Source organism: Anas platyrhynchos, chromosome 12, assembly GCF_047663525.1.
Source record: "Anas platyrhynchos isolate ZD024472 breed Pekin duck chromosome 12, IASCAAS_PekinDuck_T2T, whole genome shotgun sequence".
In the NCBI taxonomy this organism is placed as follows: Eukaryota; Metazoa; Chordata; class Aves; order Anseriformes; family Anatidae; genus Anas; species Anas platyrhynchos.
The window spans coordinates 5,011,405-5,034,715 of NC_092598.1; the positions used below are offsets into that span (position 1 = coordinate 5,011,405).

General features: G+C 45.6%; 1 protein-coding gene across 2 annotated transcripts in view; it reads right to left on the reverse strand.

Moving 5' to 3' along the window:
• CMIP (c-Maf inducing protein) overlaps positions 1-23,311 on the reverse strand; it is a 128,403-nt gene that overhangs the window by 97,697 nt on the left and 7,395 nt on the right. Inside the window, exon 1 of one of the 2 annotated variants that reach the window (XM_072043727.1) lies at positions 8,157-8,286. The exons of the other annotated variant lie outside the window; for it this stretch is intronic. The gene's annotated coding sequence lies outside the window, so the exon portion shown is untranslated. Of the gene's footprint in view, positions 1-8,156; positions 8,287-23,311 lie in introns of those variants that run through there. 2 annotated transcript variants of the gene reach the window in all.

Genomic DNA, 23,311 nt, shown 5'->3' on the forward strand with positions numbered 1-23,311 from the left:
ACTCAGAGATTTACATTTATGCTGTAAGCTGTTTCCTTGCACTGCCCTGCAGTATCCACTAACAAGGCACTGAAGGCAGTAAATCCTGTTTCCATAGACTTTCCTTAACTCTTTTTTTATTATATTGGCAATCACGACTTGAAAAAAGAAACACATAGAAGAGTTCTATCAGGGCAGATAAGCAGAAGTCATTAGTTGCACAAAAAACATTTTTTGATGACAGACCTGCTTAGGGCAAAATAAGCCAGTCTTCATTGGGTAGTTGGGCAACAGGCAGAAGTTTCCAAAGCCTGAACCAAGAGGGCTGCAAGGAGGTTTGATTTCTAGCCTGGCAATGCTAGAAAACATTGGGTAATGGAGAAAAGCAATCAGCTCTGCTGCAGGCTTCTGAACCAATGATTAGCAGCGCTAGCATTGAACGTAAACCGAAGCCACATGAGCAGGACCTGCAGGTCTGTACACCAGCCAGAAAGGAGAGAGGGAGGGAGGGAAGTGCGGCGATCACATTTCAGCCCTTAAGCATCTCATCTCGTTGACCCTCTGTGTCTGATTCCAAGCTCAAATACAGTTCTGACGTCCAAGGTGTCACCCTATCTCCAATTAATCAAAGGAGAGTCCTGTTTAAGTAGCCCCTTTGCAGGAATCCCATGGCCTGGCTTGGAATTTGATCTGTCATAGCTGTCAACAGATCCACGTCTTGCTTCTCTCTTGCTTTTGTTTTTCTCAAAGGCAGCTCAGTAAGCCTGGAATGAAACATGCACGGACAAAGCAGAGGGATGCAGGGGCCTTTCTGCAGGAGCTAAGCAGCGTTTTTTTGCTGTGACTAGCTCACCCAGGTGTTGCAGACAGGACTGCTAAAGGTATGTTAAATGCTCTGAAGTTACCACTTAACAACACATGACTCTCAAAAATTGAAGGAACTCGAAGCTTAATTAAACCTGACAGTCAAAATAAATACCTACTAGGCTCTACTTCAAGAAGCCTGGTGTTTTCTGATCTTGGATTTTTTAATTGTTTACCAGTCCATCAACAAAGCTTCCCGCAGTGCCCCCATGAGCATAAAGGATCTGATCTTTAAACAAACTGCCTAGAGAGACCAGCCTGATAAGCGGTGAAGAAATAATTATGCCATTCAGAAATCAATTTAGTCTCGGGAAGAAATGTATTGCAGCAATTATCTTAAACATGGGGTGAAGTCCATGCAAAATCACTGAGCCAGACTTGAACACAGCGCTGTTTCAGAGAAGTATCAGGAAGCTGACAGTACTGTCATCTCTGCACAAGAGAAGAGTGAGACTGACGCATCTTTTTCAGTGATTTTTCATCAAAACATGCCTAACTGTGTAGACTGAGATCTCATGCTCCCAGATAGCTGTAGCTTTCAAAAAAACACCTTTAGGAAATCGATGCCCAGCCTTCTCAACGCACACCTAACCTTTGTCCTGTCATTCACTGCTGTGCATCTTAGATAAACACCATTTCTTTCCTTGCAGGGTACGCCCATCACATGCACGCTGCTAAAACAAAACCTTCACAGCCTGAAGTTATGAGAAATGATTTGAATTTTTTTCTGTACCAGAAAAGCAAGAACTCCCCCACTTTTCCCCAAATAATTTTCTACCCAAAATATCTCAGACTGATCTAAAAATGAACACTGTGCAAATCACCACAGTGCTTTGTGGTCTCCTCCTGCAAAACACAGAGGGCTTCTCGTAAGGGCAGGGTACCCTCAACTCCCACCCACTCACAGAGGAATTTGAGAGACTTAAATTTTGCAGTTTAAACCAAGAACAGGTCTGGCTAGGAATTAACCCTATAGGAAGCAAAATAATAAGAATTCCTCAGATCGGCCACATCCTTAAGGCAACTATGTGGCTGCACAAGCCAAGCAGGTGCACGGGAGAGGGGAATGCAGGGCAGCCCCGGGCTGACAGCCCTGCTGCTCCCAGCATGGACAGAGGCAGCTTAACCACAACTGCACCCTCAGGAGCTTCTACCAGTCTCTAGCCTGGACACTCTGTGGCAAAAAACCAGCAGGAACCAAAGGCGTGAAAGGTTTTTATTCTTCTGTTGTCTCAGAATCACCACAACAGGGCAAAAGAGGGAGTGTTTGGGCCTGGTTCTGATTAGCCAGCGGAATGAGTAATGAGATAAAATGCAGCCCTCTGTCTCCAAGCTCACTGTAGCCTCAGTGTCAATTTGCAGAAGTCCTCCTAATTAAGGCCTCGTAATGAAGGTCCTGAGCACCGCCAAGCCTCCAGCTGAGGCGCGAGGCAAAGCAGAACGGAGCTGCCTGCGGCTCGGCCCAGGGAGCGCCCAGAGCTGTGGCGAGGAGCCGGCTGCGACTAAGACCGGCGTTAGGCTCTCGGTTTGAATCCACTTCCCGGCTCTCTTGACCAATAAACCTTTCACCTTGCACGTCTCCCACAAGAGTTCACGAAGCAGACAGCTGAGGCCTACGAAACGAGAACTGGCCGCCAGGACAAACCCACTTCCCCCAGCCCCGCATCTCCCGCTTGCAAAACGCGCTTGCCAAACCCACCCTCGGCCCGTCACCGCTCTTGTTTTTTTTTTCAAGCTGTCCACTCAGACCATAATCCCACACTTCTACACCGTGTTTTTGACTGGGTTTGAAAATTTCAGTTCTCTCTTGTAGTGCCGTGTTTTTGTTTGTAACGTCTGTGTTCATGACCCTATGGAAACGCTTTCTGTTTTGCGAAAAACAAAGGAGAAGCCTGACTGAAGAACTTTGAACTGGCTCATACCTGAGAAAAAGCTTAACAGCTCCTCCAACCTCACTTTCCTCTGTTTGTTTTGGGGGTGGGTTACTCTTTATTGTTGTTGTTGTTTTCTTGTTTGTTTGTTTTTTTTGGTTTTGATTTGCTTTCATTTTTCCAACATTAGCTATTAAGTGATTATATGTGGAGAACTTGCCTACATTTTACAGATGGTGAAACCAAGATACTGAACGTTTATGTGAAGCCATTTTTATAGCCAAGAACTTGAACCTTGCAGCTGCCAGGCTGCTCTGCTGCTCCGTCTCCCATTTTTCTCACCTTTCTCATCTCGAGGAGGCTCAGCGCACATCTGAGGGAGGCCCCGAAGCCAAAAATACCTCTCCTTACCGTATCTATCACGGTGCAACTGTGAGCCCCTAGCACAGCTCTCAGTGTGTCCCCCAGGGAAGCCCTCACCTGGCAGCACCTCACCATCCTGCTCCCTCAGAGAACTGCTGGTCCAGTAGCATCAACCTACCAGGAATTACAGAGTTAAATTCAGTTAAAACAGGACATTCCCCTCCACAAAGCTGATTAATGTGCTGAAAACCCAGAGCCAAGACACTAGGAACGGGAAGTGGAATTACCGAATGTGCGTCACTGAGTTTAGGTTCCCCTTTTCTCCTGTTGTTGAATTACTGCAGCTTGCATGCTTTCAGGGCAAAAACTTGAGCTACAGCATGAAAGACCTTCTCCAAATCCACTGAGCTGAAGAACTGCCATCATTTTTGGTGGGATTTCACTAATCGGTTGGTTCCATGAAAAGAAAAAAAGGTTGCTGTGGCCAGTAAAGAGCAACACTCTGCAGCATTTTAATAAGTTAAGCCATTATAACTTGCTCAGCAGAAATGTCAAGAGGTTTTGTTTGCTTAAAAGGAAACAGTTAAAGTAGCTGTTACAGTATTTGCAGTGACTCTTTCCCCAGACTCAGGGCTATTAATGACTGTAATTCTGACTAGAGTGTGATTTAGCAATAGTCACGTTGACCCCGTACAGCGTATCATGGGACCATACAGCTTCAAAGCACTCAGCAAATATTAACCTGGTTATTCCCGAGGACGCAGAATTTTTATTTCTCTTTTTCAGGTGAGGAAACTGAGACAGAAAGGAAAAGGGTACCACAATGAAGCATCAAAAGACAGAAAGACAGAACTAGTTCTGGGAAATACTAAAGCCCTAACTGATGCAGTGTATGTTCGGTAATAAAAATGTCCTGTTTTGATTGCAGCACAACGACTTGCTTAAATCAGTCTTGATATTTCAGTGCTACTCACATTGTGTATGGCTTGTGCAAACCAATACTAAAGGTCAGTGTATTTAACAGCTACATAAAGTTAACATTGTTTATTGAATGCTACTGGCCTAATGGAATAAAGAAGAAAAACACACACACACACAACACAAATAAAGACACAAGGATTTGCTCAGGATGACCACAAGTACAGCAAAACCCTGTTCAGGGTGAGAGAGAATGAATGCCCTCGATTCTTTAAATAATGCAGTGCCACTGGCTGCCTGCAATTCTGGTCACAGCAAGTTTCCCACGTGCAGGAAAATTCTTCCCGAGGAAAAAATGGGTTCATTTTCAGAAGGTCCCAGTCTCAATGTTTATCATTCCTTTGCTGCTGTTTGAAAGACCCAGACAAACAGAGCAAAAATCTGACTCACTGAAACGGAGAAAACGTCACAACTGACATGATGTTTATCCTGCGAGTTCAAGCAACTTCTCCAACTAGACGAAGAACTGCTCCAACCGCTTGCATCCCTTGTAGTGGTTCCTCCTAGCTGGGTAATTTCAGGTACACGCCACACTGGCTTTTCTTACTCTCCCTTCAACATGGGGAAGGTATGTTATTAATTTCCCCTTAGCTGTTACCAGGGGTGGTTCAATTCGTTCCCTGAGGGACATAAATGCAGACTTACCAGTACAACTCTTTAGGAAATAGTCAACGACAACGCTAATGAAATGTAAGCGACGCTTGTCTGGTACCACACGGAAACTAGCACTAACATATTCGTCGAGCAGGCTGAAAACCTGCTTTCTGCCAATTTATCTCTGACCTCTAAGGATAAAGGAACAATGAACAAGCAGCAACAAGAAAGTTATATGACTTAGCAACTGACAAGGGAGGTGTTCTAGCAGTCTTCAGAACCAGAGACAGGGATGCTGACTGACGCTGACCTATTTTCCTGGCCTTTATTACATATTCGTACATACTGAGTGGGAAAACAATAATGTCCATAAGGTACAAACAGAGGATCACAGAACACCTTCAACTCTGTAGAAGAAAAGTCACCCACAACTAAGAATATGTTTTTATTATAATTTTTTGGTCAATGAAACTAAAAAGAGAGAAGGCTGAATGACACACTACAGTTAAACACTAACCCTTATTTTGCAGTAGCATGTAGTTAAACACTTTACTTCATGTTTGTACAAGGATTTGAAGATATAAACCTGTCACCAAGTATTAGAAACATCATTTCTCAAAAAAACTTCAGTACTGGTGGGGAAGGTTTGGAACAATTCAGAAAAATTCCTTGAGCATTTCCAGACGGGAATATCCTTTTAAGAACAGCCCATCAGTTTTTTTTTTTTCTTTTAAATCTTTGTACAACTAAAACATACCTTGACCTGAAAAATCTTGATCGCCAAAGGTGTCTGTAGTAAAGACAACTGGCTTGCTACATTAAAAAAGAGGGGTTTGTCTTTTTTTTTTTTCCCCCCCAATATTCACTCAGGTTGTTTAATTTGTACTCCAGAAGTTCTTCCTCCACATATTGCTTTGCCACTGATTTTGGATTTGGTTTTGGACACAAACACGTGGTTTAACTTCCCCATCAAAGATATACCAGCAACACCGCCCAATCATAAAAAATGTGTTGTTGGATGGTTTTTGTTTTGTTTTGAGAAAAATAGAATATTTTTGAAGCACTACACCACTGATTTGCACCATCTTATTTGAGGCATTTTGTTGGAGGACCAAAGTTTGAAGGAAAATAGACTCCTACAGGTAAGGAAGGAGCCCAGCACTTTCAGAGGCAGTTCCCTGGTAGGATCAGACCCACACAGTGCTTCTCACCTCCACCACCTCCAGTCAGCAGAGGTGGAGCCAAGCCTCATGTACCACACTAGCGAAGGCTCTCCAGGTCATTAAGAGAAGTTAACCATGCTGTGATTTATCAGATCCACTGGGGTAGCAGCCCGCGGTGGCTATCTTAACAAGTGGCAGAACTACATCTGACAATCTTAATGAGTACTAATAAATGTTCCTTTGTTCGACACCACACCAGCAAGCAGTTTGTCACTTGATATGTACCGTATGCAAAACTTTTGGAAATATTTCAGCAATATTCCTCCTTGAAAATTATACTTCCCAACAGAAAACCAAAGCACTCTCCAATAATTACAACTGTTAGAAATCATGCCCTTCAGTGTATACACTGCTCAGACACTAAGTAAAAGTCTTCTTCAGAACTGAAGTCTCAAGATTTAATCCAAAGGCCAGCATAGCCAATTCAAACCTCCCCCAATTTAATTAGGCTTTGCATCAGACTTCTACACTGCAATTGTGCATGGCTGTAGCTCAGGACGAAGGCAGAAGGATCCCGTAAGCATTTACCATCACAAATAGCTCTGTCATGATGAAAAGAGTGTTTGCCAAATCACTTCCTAGTGCACATCTACCTGGCTTGAGAGCTTCTTGGCTCCAATTCTGCACATTGCAGAGCTCTCAGTTTCCAATAGGATTTCAGAGTATGCAGTATTTTGCATTACCAAGACCTATGTGTGCTAGCTGTTGATTCCTCTGGATCTTAAACTCATTTTTAGAATGCTTGATACCTGCTGTTTCCTTCCCACTTGGGACTGCTGGAAAGCACAGTCTGAAATTAGAACACATCTACAGCAAGCTGATTTTCTAAACACATATCCCAAATAAAAATAAAAACAAAATATAAACATTAAAACTCCAATAAAATGAAACCATTTTCTCATCATTTCAGAAGAGTCTTTTGTCTCCCCTATAAACTCATCGCCTTCATATTTTCAGTTTATATTTCTATAATTCAAAACATGTTGCTTTTGTTTGGCAGGCTTTACAAATGCAATTTGGTATGCCATCAGTCACATACACAGACTGGGGCTTCCTAGCGGGTTGCTGTTCTTACTTGTATTACTTAAATTACTTTCTATTTGACCTGAACACCATGCAAAATGATATTAAAACAATATTGCTTTAGTAAAACTATAAGTGAAACTCTCTAAAATGCCTGCATTGTTTGTTGTTTTTTTTTTTTGGTTGTTTGGTTTTTTGTCTACTACAAGTCATTCATATGGTGGTAGCACAGCTTTTTAAACATCCAAGCACATTCTCGTTATGTTCTGCAGACGAACTGGGCACATTAAAATGAACTGACTTAGGAGAACTCGTGCTACAGCATGGTGAGGCTTTCTGTTGGTACCTCTACAACCAGCAAGACATTCACTTGTTTATGCTGAATCAAAGCAAGCAAACTGCTTACAGTCACTGCAAAACTCTCAGCAGAGTGAATTCGATTAGCATGCATTGGGGTTGACAGGTTAGGACAAACACCTCCAGCTTCTCAAAAAAATCAGAGAGAAAAAAAAAAAAAGTTTCCATTTCCCTTTTGGTTTCTCTTTTGCATTCAAAGCCTAGAGCAGCCTCCTCGTTATCCCGTCCGTGACCCCCACGCTGCGTGGTGGTGGCTCTGCAGGCAGAGGCCGGTTAAGCAGGATATCAGTGTTACAGTTTACTATCACCGAGATGACTGCATGTGTAAGAAGCGCATTCTTCCCATCACTGCGCTTACTCCATAAGGAAACCAGCGAGGGCACCAGGCCAAAGTCTGGTAGTTAAGCAGACACACTATCAGGTTTCCCACATTCAAAAATCTCGCTGCCAGGGAAGCATGAAAACTGCTTCCTACAGCCTGGGTGGCAGAAGGAAAATTAAGCAAAACCTAGGCAAGACCATTATTCTGCTGATCTGCACGGGGCTTTTAAGATTTTTATCTGGCTGAAGCCCAGCTCTCAAAACACAGGAGCTTCCTCTTATCACCCAGCAGCTCTTTCATTTTCAGTCTCAGTTCTTTTATCATTGTCCCCTGACAGAGCTTTATCTCCAACCGCCCCTTTTTCCAAGCCCCTAAGATCTCCCAAGCAGTTTTTATCTGTCTGCAAACACACGTATGAAGGGTGCACCCGCTGCAGCCTCTCTCCTTGCATCTCTGCTAAGCTGGCTCCAGCGAGAAGCTCCAAGCAAGGAAGGAAAACTCCCCATGACCCTGGCACACAGCTCTGGCTCTGGCGGACTGCTCCCTACTTCCCCAGCCTCCAGGGCAGAGCACAAAACCCACCTGCACGTTCTTCCTGGCGGAACAAAGGCAGGGACCCAGGCTCACACATCCCTTACGTAGGGTAAGTGACGAAGCTCTCAGAGCTCAGGTTGAGGGTGCTACAAGAAGTTAACAGCAGCACAGGACTGGACTGAGTCAGGAACCAGTTTCCTGGTCCCGAGCCAGCGAGCTCGCCTGGTCAGCCCTTCCAGAAAGGTCACTCTTCAAAACAACCAGGTCCAGCCCTGTGCGGGGAGCCAATAAACAGAGTACAGAGGCTCTGACATGGAGTTCAGATGAGGTCCACACTCAGGGGAAATACTCATTGCACAGTGCACAAACAAGGGAAACTCAGGGTGAGCGGCCAGTCCAGGCCTGATGTTCCAGAGAGAAAGCAAAACAGCCCTGAACATCCAAGGGATGAGCACCAAACATGGCATCGCGCAGGAAACATAAAGCCGTGTGTATACAAAATCTCTGCTGAGTGATGAGACATGCTAGGGCTGAAATCGGTCTTTTTTAGGGCATTTCTCTGCAAAAGATCTCATTTACTGTCGTCCCTGGTATTCACTGTTGCATAATAAGTTCTTAATTGCATGTACAATTACTGCCACAGAGCCAGCGAAAGCGGCAGTGAACATTTACCTCGGGTTAGAGGGTTCACCAGGAAAACCATGGATCAGCTCTGTGCACATGGCTGTTCTGGCTACTCCTGAAAGGTAAATTGTGTGCTCTCTGGCCCCAAGGCAGAATCTGTTACTTACCCGTGTCATGTTCGTACAGAATCCAGCCAGAAAGACACATACTGGCTCGAAGACCAGAGGGAACAAAACTGATTAATAAAAACAAAGGAAGTAATCACACTGGTCCAGATACTGAGCAGTACAATCAGGCAAGTACACGTTCCCAACTGTATTTCTATCAGATACAGTCATTGCTACTCCCTTGTTGAAAAGAGCTTTTTTTCCTGAGCAGTCACATAGCCATACACAACGGCAGCGGGAAGGCCAAGAACGTGAATTCTGTACCCACACCATCAGCTCTGCCCCTAATGTTTTAGGGTGGGCTTGGTGTGGTAAGAGTGATTAAAGTATTTGTGATGATTTAAACACATTTTGGTGGTCAATTCTTGTGAGGCTGATTGCTCAGCCCAGGTAAGGTTTTCTAAAGCATCCTCTCCAGGAAAAAACAGAGTGGGAAACAAGAGGCCGGCACAGGGCGTGCTGGAAACTCTCCTTCCCCACCCCAAGCCAGCAGTGTCTGCATCGCCTCCAGACTCCTGCAACCGCCTGTGACCACTGCCTGTGCTAAGGAGGATCAGCCACAACAGGAGACCAAGAAGACCACGCACATCCGAGGACACAGTGCAAAGCCTAAGTCAAAGGAAAGCTTCACGTCAGTTTCAATGGAAGTTGAGTTTAGCAAAGGGCTGGACAACAGACATGGTTTAATTTAACTTACCTGAGCCTGGCCGAGCAGAAGACAAAAGCTAAGAATTAAAACAGCAAGTCTCAGACCTGCCCATGTTCTGCCACAAATGGGTCTGGTACTTTCAATCTCTTTGTGCCCAGCAACAGCACTGCTGTTAGGATAACATCACTCTCCCGATACGTTTTTTCCATGTAAGCTGCCCTGCTGTCACTACAACCTTAAACAACACGAGGTGGCCCGCTCAGTCACGCTTTATTTGCAGGACAGGCCAACTTCTGTGGCGTGCTTAAATGCAATGGAGACACGTGCTTGCACAAGGGAAGACACATGAGGATTAGTTTATCCTAGAGCTTACTTCTGATGATTTGGGGGTTGCTGTTTCTTTTCCTATTGATAACTCCTAAGACATCTGGGCAGAAACAATCGCAGAAGAGCACTACAAAATATTTCCTCTGGTTGCTGTCTAAGTGTTGACACAATGCACGCCTCCAAAGAAACTCCTTCCCAGCGTGGCCGTAGCGCACATCCTGGCCCAACAATAGGAATCGCGGCGGAGGATCGCGGCGCTGGCAAACATCACGGCTGCTTGAAGAGGCACCGCGTCCCAAGTAACGCAGTTGCTTCAGCTGCACGGATGTCGCACAAGCCGTCTGTTTAAATATTGCAAAGTGGTAATCTCCTGCTTTTGCTACTTTGAAACTGAGGAGGCAAAGGAAAATATTTGAATGTGCAGTCCTGAGGTCAGAGCTAAAGTTTGATTTGGGTTGGTTTGGATTAAGGAGAAACGTCCAAGAACAACTCACTGATTTACTTTATTTCAGGACTTGGCACACAGATTGGAGCACGTTCAAAATGCAACGACACTGCGCCAGAAAATGCTACAGAAAGAGCAGAGATAGGAGACATCTGGACTGTGTTAGGAACTTAGAGCCATAAAGTCCTTTAAAAATATTCTGTTCATGTTGGGACTTCTCTTGTTTTTGTTTCGAACAATCCAAATGTTAAAACCGTGTTTCAAATTAAAAGTTAAAAAATAAAATCAACAACACCCCCAAATTCTCCCTCCCCCAACACGGGTGACCTAAGCCAATTACAAAAGTAAAAACAAGGTTTTAATGATCTCAGATAAAATCCTACACTGAAAGTGGGAATTTCCAATAATATTGCACCAATGCAAACTTCTCCAGCAAGGAGGTCAGCAAACGTATCCTACAAAGCGTGGCCTCCTACCATTTAATAGTACATTTAGCATTACCCAGAGGTGCAACCTATCCAGCGTATGCTGAAAATAGTGGCACTACCTGAAAGGCTTCCTCCTGTCTAAGATGTCATGGCCTGAGTTCTAGGATATAAGTGAAAAAACACCTTTTAAAATGGTCATTTAATTGTTTCCAGCTTAATTCCATGTGTTCGGCAGCAGATCACTTTGGAGCTACTTGCATACAGTGCAGCTGCTGTATTTAGGGAAAGCCCTTACAAAAATCAACAAAGGAGAAGGATTTGGGAAAAGATGTTGCAAATTCTTGGTATTTAACACAAAAATGATAAGAAACACAGGACAAACTATCCACAGAGAGCTCCATCAGAAAAATAAACTCATCTCAAATCCCTCCAGTGGATGTTGCCTAACTAATTAACCCCCAGAACAAACCCATGCAGGGAGAAGGCACCGCCTGTCCCACTGGAGGTCCCATGCCAGTGGCAGAGCTGGAGCTCCTGGCTCCACTGCCACTGCTGAGATGCTGTCCCTGTGGAAATGTCTGAGTTTTGTCATTTTACCTGCCTCAGGTCACTCAGCTGTTCTGGTTTCCCACACTGCTGCTCCCACGTGTACCTGCAGGCCAGCGAAGCACCAAGGTGCAGAGCACCAAGATGCTCGCCACGCCCCACATGAGCAATGCACATGCCTGTGAGAAGCACACATCTGGCTAGCAGGAGAGGAACTCTGCATGGAAATTGTGCTTCCCAAAGCTCATTGTATGTGAGAAAGAATTTATCTTACCTTAAAGTAAGTACCTTTCATTAAAAGGCAGCCCTGCCCCAACCTGCCCTCCAATTCAAGCTCAATCAGGATGCTTCCGAGCGAATAACAAGTGAGCACGGAACATCAGAAGAGTCTGCACAGCCTTATTTTATGCTATGACCAAAGTCAAGGCTCAAAAAAAAAAAAATCAAACAGGTTTGAGCGTGAAGTCCTCCATCTCCCACAGTGAAAGCTGCTAAGGGTGGTTCCATTTAAACCAGGTGCTACCTTCCACTTGTTGGGGATGTGTGTTTTTTTAGGCAGCCAGTATTTCACTTGCTCCATACCCTTGATTATTTTTACCAATTAATAGGACAGAGTATCCCATTCTTCCAAGTACATGCCTTGGCACAGCGAGGACTGTTCTGCCTTCAGCAACATGCATCATTTCCGGCAGCCCAGCTCCAGGAATAGAAAACCAAGGGAAGCGAGGCAGCCAGATAAACAAATGGGTCGGATACCTGAAAACCCTGGAGATACTCTAGCTATTGTCATTTACACCTCACCTCCTCTGAGGCATTCAGGCAATATTCAAAGTAGATTAAAAGAAAGGAATTCAGGGGCTTCTTGGAAGTAAGAATAATGCACTGAATTATGCTCACGAGCGAGCAATCCGGTGACTAAATCCTGCAAAGGCCATTTGTGCCTGCACCGAGGCTTGCTGCCTGCACTCCACTTGTTCAAAGCTTGATGACACACCTCACTGAAGATCTTTAGTTGTGTTGCTCAAAAATTCCTTAGTATTTTTATTTTGTAGCTCTGATGCCTCTTCTCCCATCTGCAGTAATTTGCAACTGCAACATTTAAGTGTGACTTCTACCAAACCTGTATCACAGCATTTCAGGTGCTGTGCAGGAGATAAAATTGCCAACTCTCATTCAAATATTTTATTTCAACAGACAAAGAGTAACAGGAGTACAGAAATGACCAGAAATTACCTGCTAAGGACTGCCTGTTAGAGGAACATCTCTGCAAGCCATTAACCTCAGCTGTGACTGTCCTGCAAACAAATCTAGGCAGGGAAGTTCTCCTAACCTAACGGAGCTGGGCCAAACAGAAAACCAGCCCCTCAGTCCAACAGCAAGCAAGCCATCCTCGCTGCAGATAATATTCCTGTCTGAGTTATCACGGGAAGAGTGGAAAAGCCAAATCGAGGAGGACTGATGCAGGCCTGAGCTATAAAATCCAGATTTCATTTCCTATCGTTCCCCTCCCCCAGGAGCTCAGGGGTGTTTAGATTCTGGGCTGTGGTTTAAGTCCATCTGTGTTCTTCAAGTATAAACATCTTCATTGAAACCAGACTCATCCTGCACAGCCATTCATTTAGTGAGCTCATCTGTGAGAGACACGGACTGGCACATTTCTATGACAACCAAAAAAAAAAAAGTAGCAGCTCGGCACAAATTAAACAGCTTTTTAAAGCCTCCCCATTGTTCTTGAGGCTGCTTTCTCCTCCTCTAGCATCTATAGTCATCTCCGATGTAGTGCCCAGAACATCAGCTCTCCATGAAACGGCCCTCTATCCATAGGGAAAGAGGCTTTTTGTTTGTTTTTAAAAGCTTTGGATTAACTCTTGATAAGAAATAGCAGAAGTTCTGTTTTCTCGCCACCAAGAACAAGACAAACCCCAAAACAAACGTCTTCTTTCAAAAACCATCGCTCCTTCATTTGCTGGATCTCAATCAGGCTTTATCGGGGCACATGGAGGTTACCTCAGCATATGCCAGTTGCGCTCAGCGGTTTCTCTTCCCATCTAGTAAGACCAGATAAAAATCAGCAGGGAAAAAATAAGAGCATCTTCCCTTCGGAAGGATTTTGTACCATGATATACACAAATATAGACAATTGTGCCTCTCTGTGCAGCCAAGATGCAGGCTTCAGCTCAGACAACCGGTACGCTTTCTAAAAGCACTGCTTATTTGCAAGTTCACACACTGAAGCAATTCAGCACCAGATAAATAAAGCAGCTTTCTCTGACATACCCTGCCAGTCAATGCCGAATTCACATTGTACTTATGTTTGTTATTGCATCCTCTCAAATCAGGGCCTGCCAGCTTACACAATTCCCTAATTATAAGTAGTTAAGATTGTTTTTACTAGTAGGGTACAGATGCCAAATCACTCCTAGTGATTCCCAACAAAAGAGAAAGATGCTATGAGTAAAAACAATGGAATGGACTCCCAGGATCGAGACGTGCCAAGTTACAAATCATGCCAGAAAAATATCTTTATTTTTTTTCAAATCCCATTCTCTCTACCTACATTTTTTTCTGATTTAGTTTTAACCTAAGCTTTGCTGAAATTGGTAACTGGTTGGGTCAGCTGCTAAGCCTCGTTGTGTTCACCACGTGCCATATAACCACAGAACTAATAAATCACAGGAATAAAGAGGTTTTTTTAAATTGCAGAAACCTCAAGCGCAACTTTGTCTACTATGGTCAGTTTTGTCTCTTGGCATCATTAAAGGTTTCCCAGTCAAACAGAGACTGTACCCATCAACTCAACGATTTTCATCTTGACAGTGTTTTGACTTGATCTTTTACTCACAAGTCATTTTGTTTAATTTGCTTCAGACATTTCTCCGCACACGACTCAGAGCAGTGATACACCGCCAGGCAAAGCACTGAAATGTTCCCAAAGGCACAGATGAGGGAAAACTCAGTTATTAGTGGATTTAAAGGTACTTCTCATTACTTAACCAGCCTGCCACAGACAAAGAACATAGCTACAGCGTTATGGCTGTTCATGGTAAACGCGATGTTGAGTCAGGCACACGAAGTCACTGTGACCTCCAGGTGGGATTGGGTGAGAGCAAGCCACAAGGTGTTGGAGTCCAGCCCTAAGGTCTCAGTGCTTCTCGCAGAGCTCTCAAAACACGGAGCTGCTGAAAAGGGCATCTCTCTTAAGCCAGCTCTTCTTGGTCACGGATCAGATCAGCAGCCCAAAGATGCAATCAGCTTCAGAATGATACATTCAGAAATTCAATCAAGATGTGGGAAACTCGATCTTTGACTCATTTTCTAACCAAAAAAAAAAAGTGCAAGTTTTTTTTTGACAAGCAGCTATTACAGTGTTAAACCGTGTGTTCCTGTGCAATGTTTCCCATGTCATAAAACTAATACAGGGATTAAAAACTCAGGCTGAAGCAGCGTCTTAGGAAGCCACGTGATAAACTACAGCAAATGCCATGGGACTCATTATGTGCTAGCTTTACCTGGAACGGGCAACACAGTCAGAAACACGGGCACTTAGGGAACACCACAGTTAGGGTACCTCTGATCTGAGGTCTGAGATACCACCCAAGGTAAGGATGTTTCCCTAAGGGCAGCACATCCCCTTCTCCAGCGTGAATCTGCAAGCGCTGGGCTGCACTGTTTGTTTTCTGCTGCCTACACAACGCGTTGGATCTGCCTGCTAGGAACACGTTACTATCTGCAGGAGCGTGTTTCCCAGCCACACATATGCTGCCACCCGCTCCGGAACAGGCGAAGACCACACAGTATCATGTTGCATTTCCAGCTCTCTGCAGGGGTATCCTATGCCACGCAGTCTCTCGTGAATACAGAGATATGCCACTTCTTCTGAGACCAATGCAATCATCGCAGATGGTTATCAGTTATAAACAGGAAGCATCCATCCTTCTGCAGTTCGTCACTGAAGCAACCAGCAGCAAACAGTCCCCTCCTCGTCTCCACTGCTCACTTCTGTGCACTCAGAAACACATCTTTACACTGCTGCCTCCACCCCTGCAGCTGACAGGGCAGCAAGAAAAAGTTGAGGCTGCACTGTAACAGGTTTGGCATGGACAACACGCCATGCCATCTATGTAAGCTCTTTTTACAAAGGTTAAGACTTACACAAAGGCAGGGAGCTCCCGCTTTTACCTATAGGGATGAGACTTCCAGCTCCCTGACGAGGAAATGAGGTGATGTGACATGAAGCAGCTCGTGAATCTCTTCAATTAGTGCATTATGCACAATGGAGACTTCCAGGGAATTATCTGCAACCACAGCAGTGCCTCATTCCCACCACCGTGGCCCTGAGCATGACTCACTTCCATTCCCATCCTCTTGCTGCAGGCAGAGAGCTAAGGACTGTTCTCAGCCTTCGTTAGTCAGGCAAGGTTTGGAATCAAATGCTGGAGCTACCTGCACAAAACTTGAATAAAGTAGGGTTACTTTACTTCCTGCAACTGTTTGAGCATTGTTATCTTCAGCTCTCCGCTCTCCACGATGATTAGGGCTCATGCTGGAGGAGATAACATTTCCATCCCACCTTCGTCAGGGAGCAACTAAAGAGAGTGCCGTCCTCCACATGGGAGTACAGCCGAGAGAATAACAAACAGTGCCAAGATAACCTGTGGCTCCTGAGCTGCAGGAGGTCTGCAAGCAGCACGTCCCCAGCACTGAGCTATGTCTGCAACCAGCAGCAAAGCCATCCTGGCCCAGCACTGCCACGAATCCTAAGCTGAGGGAGGAAACAGGCCAGCAAGGAAGAAAAGGACTTCAGGAGCTTGTCCCGGGACCCAGACGTGTGGCCAAGCTCAGCACCATTCGGCAGCAAGACCCCAGGGCACCGCTGCCATTTCCACACAAGCCTTTTCTAGAAAGTCAAGGGGAAGTGGAAAGGGGAGGAAGAGTTTTGAGATATGTGATATGCATCTTAATGCTCTCAGTCATATGAGAGGGCAGGAAGGTCGGCTGCTGATGCCATGGGGCCCTCCTGCGCTGCCAGACTCCTTCTTGCCATTTTAAGCCAGTTTAGGACAGATTTCACCCTTAATGAACTGGTCTGGGGGGCACAGGGGTGTGAGTGAGGCTGATCTCACACACCTAGGGTCACTGTAATTTACAGCTAGAAGTGTTTTTGCGAGAAGAGGAACAACCCCTGTGTTACAACACCATTTAAACTTGAGAAAGCCTTTGGTGAATACAGCTTGCAGCCTGTGCGTGCTTCACGTGATCTGCACACCAGGAACACCGGAATTTTAGGCCAGGAGGGTGTCATTGACTAATGGGGATTCTCCTTTCCCTCTGGAGTATAGGTTTATAGAGGAAAAAGATCATGTTCTCCAGGCAAGTTTATACAAAATGATTCATCTCTGGCCAGCTGCAGTCAAGACATCTGCTTGCTTTCATTTCGCTACGGGGAGATTCTCCCCCCACACCTCCAAAGGAGGCCAAGGCATAAAAAAAAAAACTTCATCAATTTACAAAACGAGACTGAAGGTGGCAGGTAAGTGACAGAGAGGCCCCGGGGGTGCTCCTCTGCCCCACTGACAGCGTTCCTGAGAAATAGGGCACTGATAAAGGTCTGCTCGACCAGCGGCCTGCCCGCTTCCACACCGAGCCTGTGCCCCATGGCCTGCACCCAGGCCTGCCCAAAGGCAGGGAGGTGCTCCTTTGCTCTGAGAACCCCTCATGGGATCACGCAGACGGTCTTCCCGTGGTCAAATAAAGTTTGTGAACCCAGGCCTTTATAGCTTTTCCATATTAATCTGCACTCTGGGCATATATCCAATTAAGGCCTCACGTATAGATCACTGGGTTACTAGCTGGCTTGTGTGCTCGGGGGGAGGGGAAATAACAAGCTCATGACTGCATAATTTAACGCTGCCCGTGCTTTCACTTTTACATGCACAAGTCTTTCTGAATCTAGCCTTACCATAAATAAAGAGTAATAACATTTGCCGAAGCGAAGCTCGGGCCCCTACGTGCTGGAGCACACAGGAGCTAATGCTGAATGCATTTACATTAAGGCTAACTCCGGCGCAAGGAAGACAAGGTCTTTTCACAAGCATGCTACAAAAACAGGAAGCAAAGGGGAAAACTTTGCAGTGTTTGGAAACAGCAGAACACTGTTTGTACAGGCTTTTCTTACAAATGCAAAAAATAAAAACAAAAATCTGGTAATGTGCAATCTGAGCACAGCAAGAGCCTCAGATCAGACGCAAGGGTCTCAAGACAGCAGCTCGCAGATGTACAGGTACAGACTGTACAGGCAGGGAGATGCACAGGGTACTTTATTTTTCCCATTTCTGCTAAGAAAGTCTGACAAGTAGAGAGACACAACCTCCCAAACGCTTGACGTTAAAGCTAGATAATGTAACACAACATTGCATCTTTATCTCGGCTCGAGCGGGTGTGATAAGTGAGCAGGCACTAGGAAACGCGCGCTCCACCACACTTAAACGCTCCCATTATTTTCTGAACTGCACTGAAAAGGGAAGACGGGTGGCAGGGGCCTCGCCTGCCCCGGGAGGCTGTCTCTGCAGCGTAGGAAGCAGCTATACCGTGGACTTCACCCCGTCACCAGCTTGGAGACTTCCCTCTGCAGCTGCAGGGCACAGAGCCCATCCCCACCTGAAGCTGCTCCACTGAACAAACGTCCTGCAGTGACCCAGCCATGTTTCCCCTGCTCCTTTCAAGTCACTCAGTAGCACCGGTAAACGCACGCAGCCAGCACAACATATGGGTGATGTGTAAGGGCTGTAAGTCCTGCCCCAGGTTTAACAAACCCAGAAGAAACACCTTGGGTTCAGACCAACAGAGGATGCATCCTAGACTCGGGCGAGCACCAGGCAGGGCTCGGTACTTTCCCATGTCTTCCATCTCCACGAGGGAGCAGCTTCATACACGGTCAACTCCCACGGCAGATTTGATTTCACCAGATTTAAAGTACATTAGTCAATCCGAGTCACCGGGGACATTTGAAATAACTTGCAATAAATCAGACAAGATTAATTTCAAGGGAGGCAGTGACGTAGCACTGCAAGAAGCATGGAGCTAGCGTTAGAAGAGAAGCCATGAGGAATATTTCTCAATGCCAGTGAGCATGGAGGCACTGCAGTCTTCACGCATACACCGGGATCCAAAGGCAGAGCAGTTGCCCAGATGGGGTATGTCAATATTTAATACCAAAGTGCATGTCTGGTCCTGCTCACTTCATTTCATTTCAAGCTTTTCCAGCTTTGTTTCCTGATTCATTCACAGCAATCACAAAAGATGAATTATCTAACCTTAGAAAATGTGTTTTCAGGCAGACGAGACATGCTGACTGTGTCCGTACTTTCACCTTCGGTAACAAAGTTCTGTGCCAGGAGAACTTTTATGTTTTCTTCAACGTCCACATTACTTGGTTACAAAGCAGATGTGATTTTCGGTGCCAGGACTCCGCTCGAGCCACTTGCTCCTGAGGAGAGCAGAAGGAGCCTCTTCTGCACCCCTGGATGTCAGGCTACTCTTTAGTTACAGATTTGAAAATTTTCCTCAAAAGCAATTGTAATAGCAGTGACTAAAAAATGATGGATCTGAAAGAACCGCAGAGAGTTGAAAGAAAAACTAAACAAAGTAATGACTAATAATTGGCGCTTCTGGAACATCTTTCACCAATGCTCCTCAATTCCATACACCAGGAATGAAAACTGTTTTGAAACAGACCGGGCTGGGAACACTACTTTGAGCCCTTACTACACAGCTGGAGTTGCTATTTCTTCTGGAAGAGATATGTGAAGAAACATCAGTCCTCCTGCACTGAAGGAGTAAGCTGGAGCTCCCTTTCCAACCCTGTAATCATGCCACCACAACCTCCTTACTACAGGTAGCAGTTTACACCAGTTCCATGCTTTTTACCCTGGTTTAAACAATGACAGAATGATGTCTGTAACACGATGGCTTTTTTCTCTCTCCCCAGATGTACAAACGACCCTCCCTGTTCTGTGTTACTCTCAGATAAGGCACACAATTGTTTCACTGAGCTTGATGCATCTTCCACACGGAAGCACCAGGCAGCCCGTGTCCCAGCTGTGGCCACTTGGCTACCGAGCAGCAGGGCAAGGACATGGGTGGGCCTTGCTCAGTAAAGTCCATCAGAGCAGATGGAAGCCTCCTACGCTGCAGAAGGAAATGCTGCTGCTCCTGAAAGAACCACCAGGCCTTACGCAGCTGGAATGCCCCCACCTCTCTGACCAAGGCAGGAAGGAGCTGTGCAGGTGACAGACCCGTAACCACAGCGGGGCACCCTGGCGCCAGAGCATCCTCTGAGCTTCGTGCTCAGCTCTCCAGTACTGCCCAGTCCAGCATCAGAAGAAGCAGCACAGAGGAACCTCTCCTCATCCAGCTGTCTCTTCAAGCCGCCAGCAACAACACTACACTCAGATCCCCAACCAGAATAACCCCACAGCTACAGCAGAAAAACCTGCAGTGCTGCACCAGTGTATGCCATTGGGGCCTGGTGCATTGTGTAAGTGCCCCTGTAACTTTCTACTTTCAGTTTCCTACCTTCTTATGGTTTACATTGTAGCAGAGAGAAATATGATGTTTCGAGATGCCCCTGCAATCATGTTCTTCTCCAGTGGCTCCCAAATCTAAGTGCTCAACCTCAGAACGTTTGACTACCAAATGCACAGCGTGGAAGGGAGGGAGAACTGCAAATCTTTTTTCCAAAACAGATCACATCACTGTGATTCTACAGTTAACTTCACAAGACCACACTCGTATTGAAAGCTTCAGTTCAGTCAATGTTTCCAGACTTACTCTTTACTCCTGCAATCAACCTTAATTGCCCCTAAAGCAAGAGCAAAGCTGGAGCCGCCAGCAGGACCACTGGGAGAACACACAAACATGCAGACGGCAGAAAGGAGACCTGAACCGGCTGTGATGGGCTCCCAGCAGACACTCACTTTGCAGGAAGGCTGCAAGGTAGCACGGGGAGAGACACTGGGCCACATCCTGCTGTCACTCTCCCACACCTCCCCGGGATTTTAATGGCATTTACAACCATTAAGCAAATGAGCAGCTATCAACGTCAGAGGAGACAGTGTGTCCTGGTGGCCAGAGACACGTCACTCGGCTCCAGCCCTGCCCAATTTATGAGCACTACAGCAAGGTGCTTGAGTCAACACAACCAGGAGATGCACCCGATGCCTGCTGTCTGACTGGAGATACCCTGGGGAACCACGGGCACGCTCCTCGCGAGGAGCTGCAGGTTGAGGAGCTGCAGGTTGAGCGTGAGCCTCGAGGGCTGTTGGACAGTGCAATCCGTGCTCCTCTGTCTCTGCTTTCCCCACGCATGAAGACCTGGACCAGAAAGCCCTCTGAGACAGCTGAACCACAGCGAAGGCAAAATCCAAAGACTCACAGAATGAAACAATTACACCACATCCCCAAATCGTATTTTCTGATTGTCTTAAAGGCCAAAAATAATCCTTCCTTTTTTTTTTTTTTTTTTTTGTTGCTGTTGTTCACAGAAGGTCAAACAGACATTCATATTTTTGGAAGGAAACATATACACCCTTAGTATTTTCATTAAAAATTTAGATTCCACTGGGCAAGTTCCAGAAGTGTTTTGGGGTTTGTTGCATTTTTTTTTTTTCTTTTCAAAGCAGTTTCTACTTTACTATTAATAATGTCCATGCCTGAAAATGGATAGCGAAGTCATTCTAGTTTTATTTTAGTTGCTTGCACGGGTAAAGCAAAAACACAGCCTGCTGACAATACTCACTAACTGTATTACAATTGCAAATAAAATCTCCATGGTACAAGAGAACCCCATTGCAACAGGAACCAGGCTGGTAAGAGACGCCTGCCAATCTCCAAAGTAGTATTCGAAGAGCCAAAACAGACACGGATTAGGAGGAAAGGAGCACTGCCATCTAAAAGAATAGCATCACAACTTCAGGGCTGAGAAAATTCCACTCTGTATCATTTGAAGTGTACTGTTAGGAACACAACATGGGCATCTTCGAGAAATTTAGAAAGAGTTTTATTTTAAAAATCATCAAAAATGTCTACCTGCACATGCATTTCCATAATTTACATGCTCATTTAGATGTTAATTATCTATAGACAAATAAGGAATGCGATTACTTTTTTGTTTACAGGAATACTTGCCTTATATTTGGGTTGATATCACCAGAAATCTGATCCAGAAAATATGCATACACGTTTGTAGACATGCATTCTTCAAAAGTAAGTAAAACTGATTTATAAGAGAAAAAAATACTTCTTATTATCCATTGCAGACACAGTTTCTCTTCAGGCCCAAGAAAAATACATACAACCATGTATTCTAAAAAAAAATTAATCTCAAATTCTGCTTCACCTCAGCTTTCTTCAGGCAAGGCTTACTGCGCCACATGTGATACACTTGTAAACAAAATCTTTCAAAACCTAAAGCCATTCCTGTGTGATTTAAAACCTGAGTTTAGAATTTTTCAAAAGGAGAAAAAGATTTTGTTTTATTCAGCACTTCCTTAAGCACTGGAAATCCAAGAAGCAGAAGCCCGTTAGTGATAGCTTCAAGCATCCAACATCCCCATTCCTAGTACCATGCAACTAGCTCAGCAGTCAGGCATATGAGAAGCATTGGATACATTTTTTATTTGTCCTTTTTAAGCCCTGGTTATTACTTTTCTCGTCAATGAGAGTGAAAGCAATTCTTCCCTGTTAAATTTTTCATGCAATGAGAAAGCCACGCAATCTCTCCGTTACAGGAACAAGAACTTGAGGGACACTGCAGCATCTGCTGAGAAGTGCAAAAGCCCTTTCCGCAGAACTAAGCAATAACTCCGAGCAGGCAACAGAAGAGGAAAAAAAAAACACACTTCAAGGGCCCATACAAGGCTTATCCAACTGACATCCCCGCTTTGTGTTGCCTCCGAAGTGAAAATGTCCAGAGAAGTGAGCATCAAGCCAGCAGCATCCTCCTAGGCCTGCAAGGAGCCGGGCAGTCACCCACATGCAAGCTTGAGCCAGGACCAGGCACCACCGCTGCCTAAGAAGGGAACTGAGATGGACTTTTTGTCTGGGGGCCTGCTGCTTAAATGGTGAAACAAACCTGACTCTGCCAGTAATTACATCTGCTGATCCACCATGACCCTGCTGGCTAATTAAATGTTAACCCGCTGCAGCAAAGTGCATGCTTGTCCCCAGCTCTGGAGGGCACGAAGGTCCAGAAGCAGCAGGTGGTCCATCCCAGCCTAAAATGCTGCTGTCCTCCAGGGCTATCAGACTATGCAGAGCAGCCCTCAGCTGCGATTTCTTTGTCCTCAGACACAGTTTTCATGGTAGAAGAGAGTCGTGTCAGAATAACTTCCCACCAGGACGCCACTGTCTGCACGTTGGCATCGAACGGGTGAAATACAACCGCAGCCCTGTCCCACGGGGGGATTTCCAGCAAGGCTGTCCTGTAAAAGCACCAATCACCCAAATGCAGGCTGCTTGACATCCAGGGATCCTTCGGCCAAGGAAAAAAACCCGGGCCTCATTTTGCAGCGAGCTGTGCGAGCCTGGGGGTGAGTAGTCCGCGGCCCCCTGCCTGAGCCACCCGGGGAGCTGCAGCGAGCCCCCAGCTCCCCGAGCGTGACATCCCGTACCAGCAAGGAGGAGTGGTAATCCCCCTCCTCAGATTACCCCGCTGAAGTCAACAGAGTGAGACCAAGAATGGACGTGACCGAGCGTACTTCCAGTTCGTGTTTTAGTCACTGCGATTTGACGGGCTTCTTAGGCTCAATTAGTAACAGGCACACTTAAATCCAGAAAAACAGATGCCTTTTTTCCCCCAAGTTACAAGAAAAAGACTGAAAATTATGAACAAATACACTGAAATCTCACATTGAATTGGAAGGAAATGGTGTTTGCCACGAGCTCATGCCCTAGACCCTGCCACCTGGCACCTCACCTGCTCCTGCTTTCCCCACTCCGCTGGCCCTGTCCCATCAGTC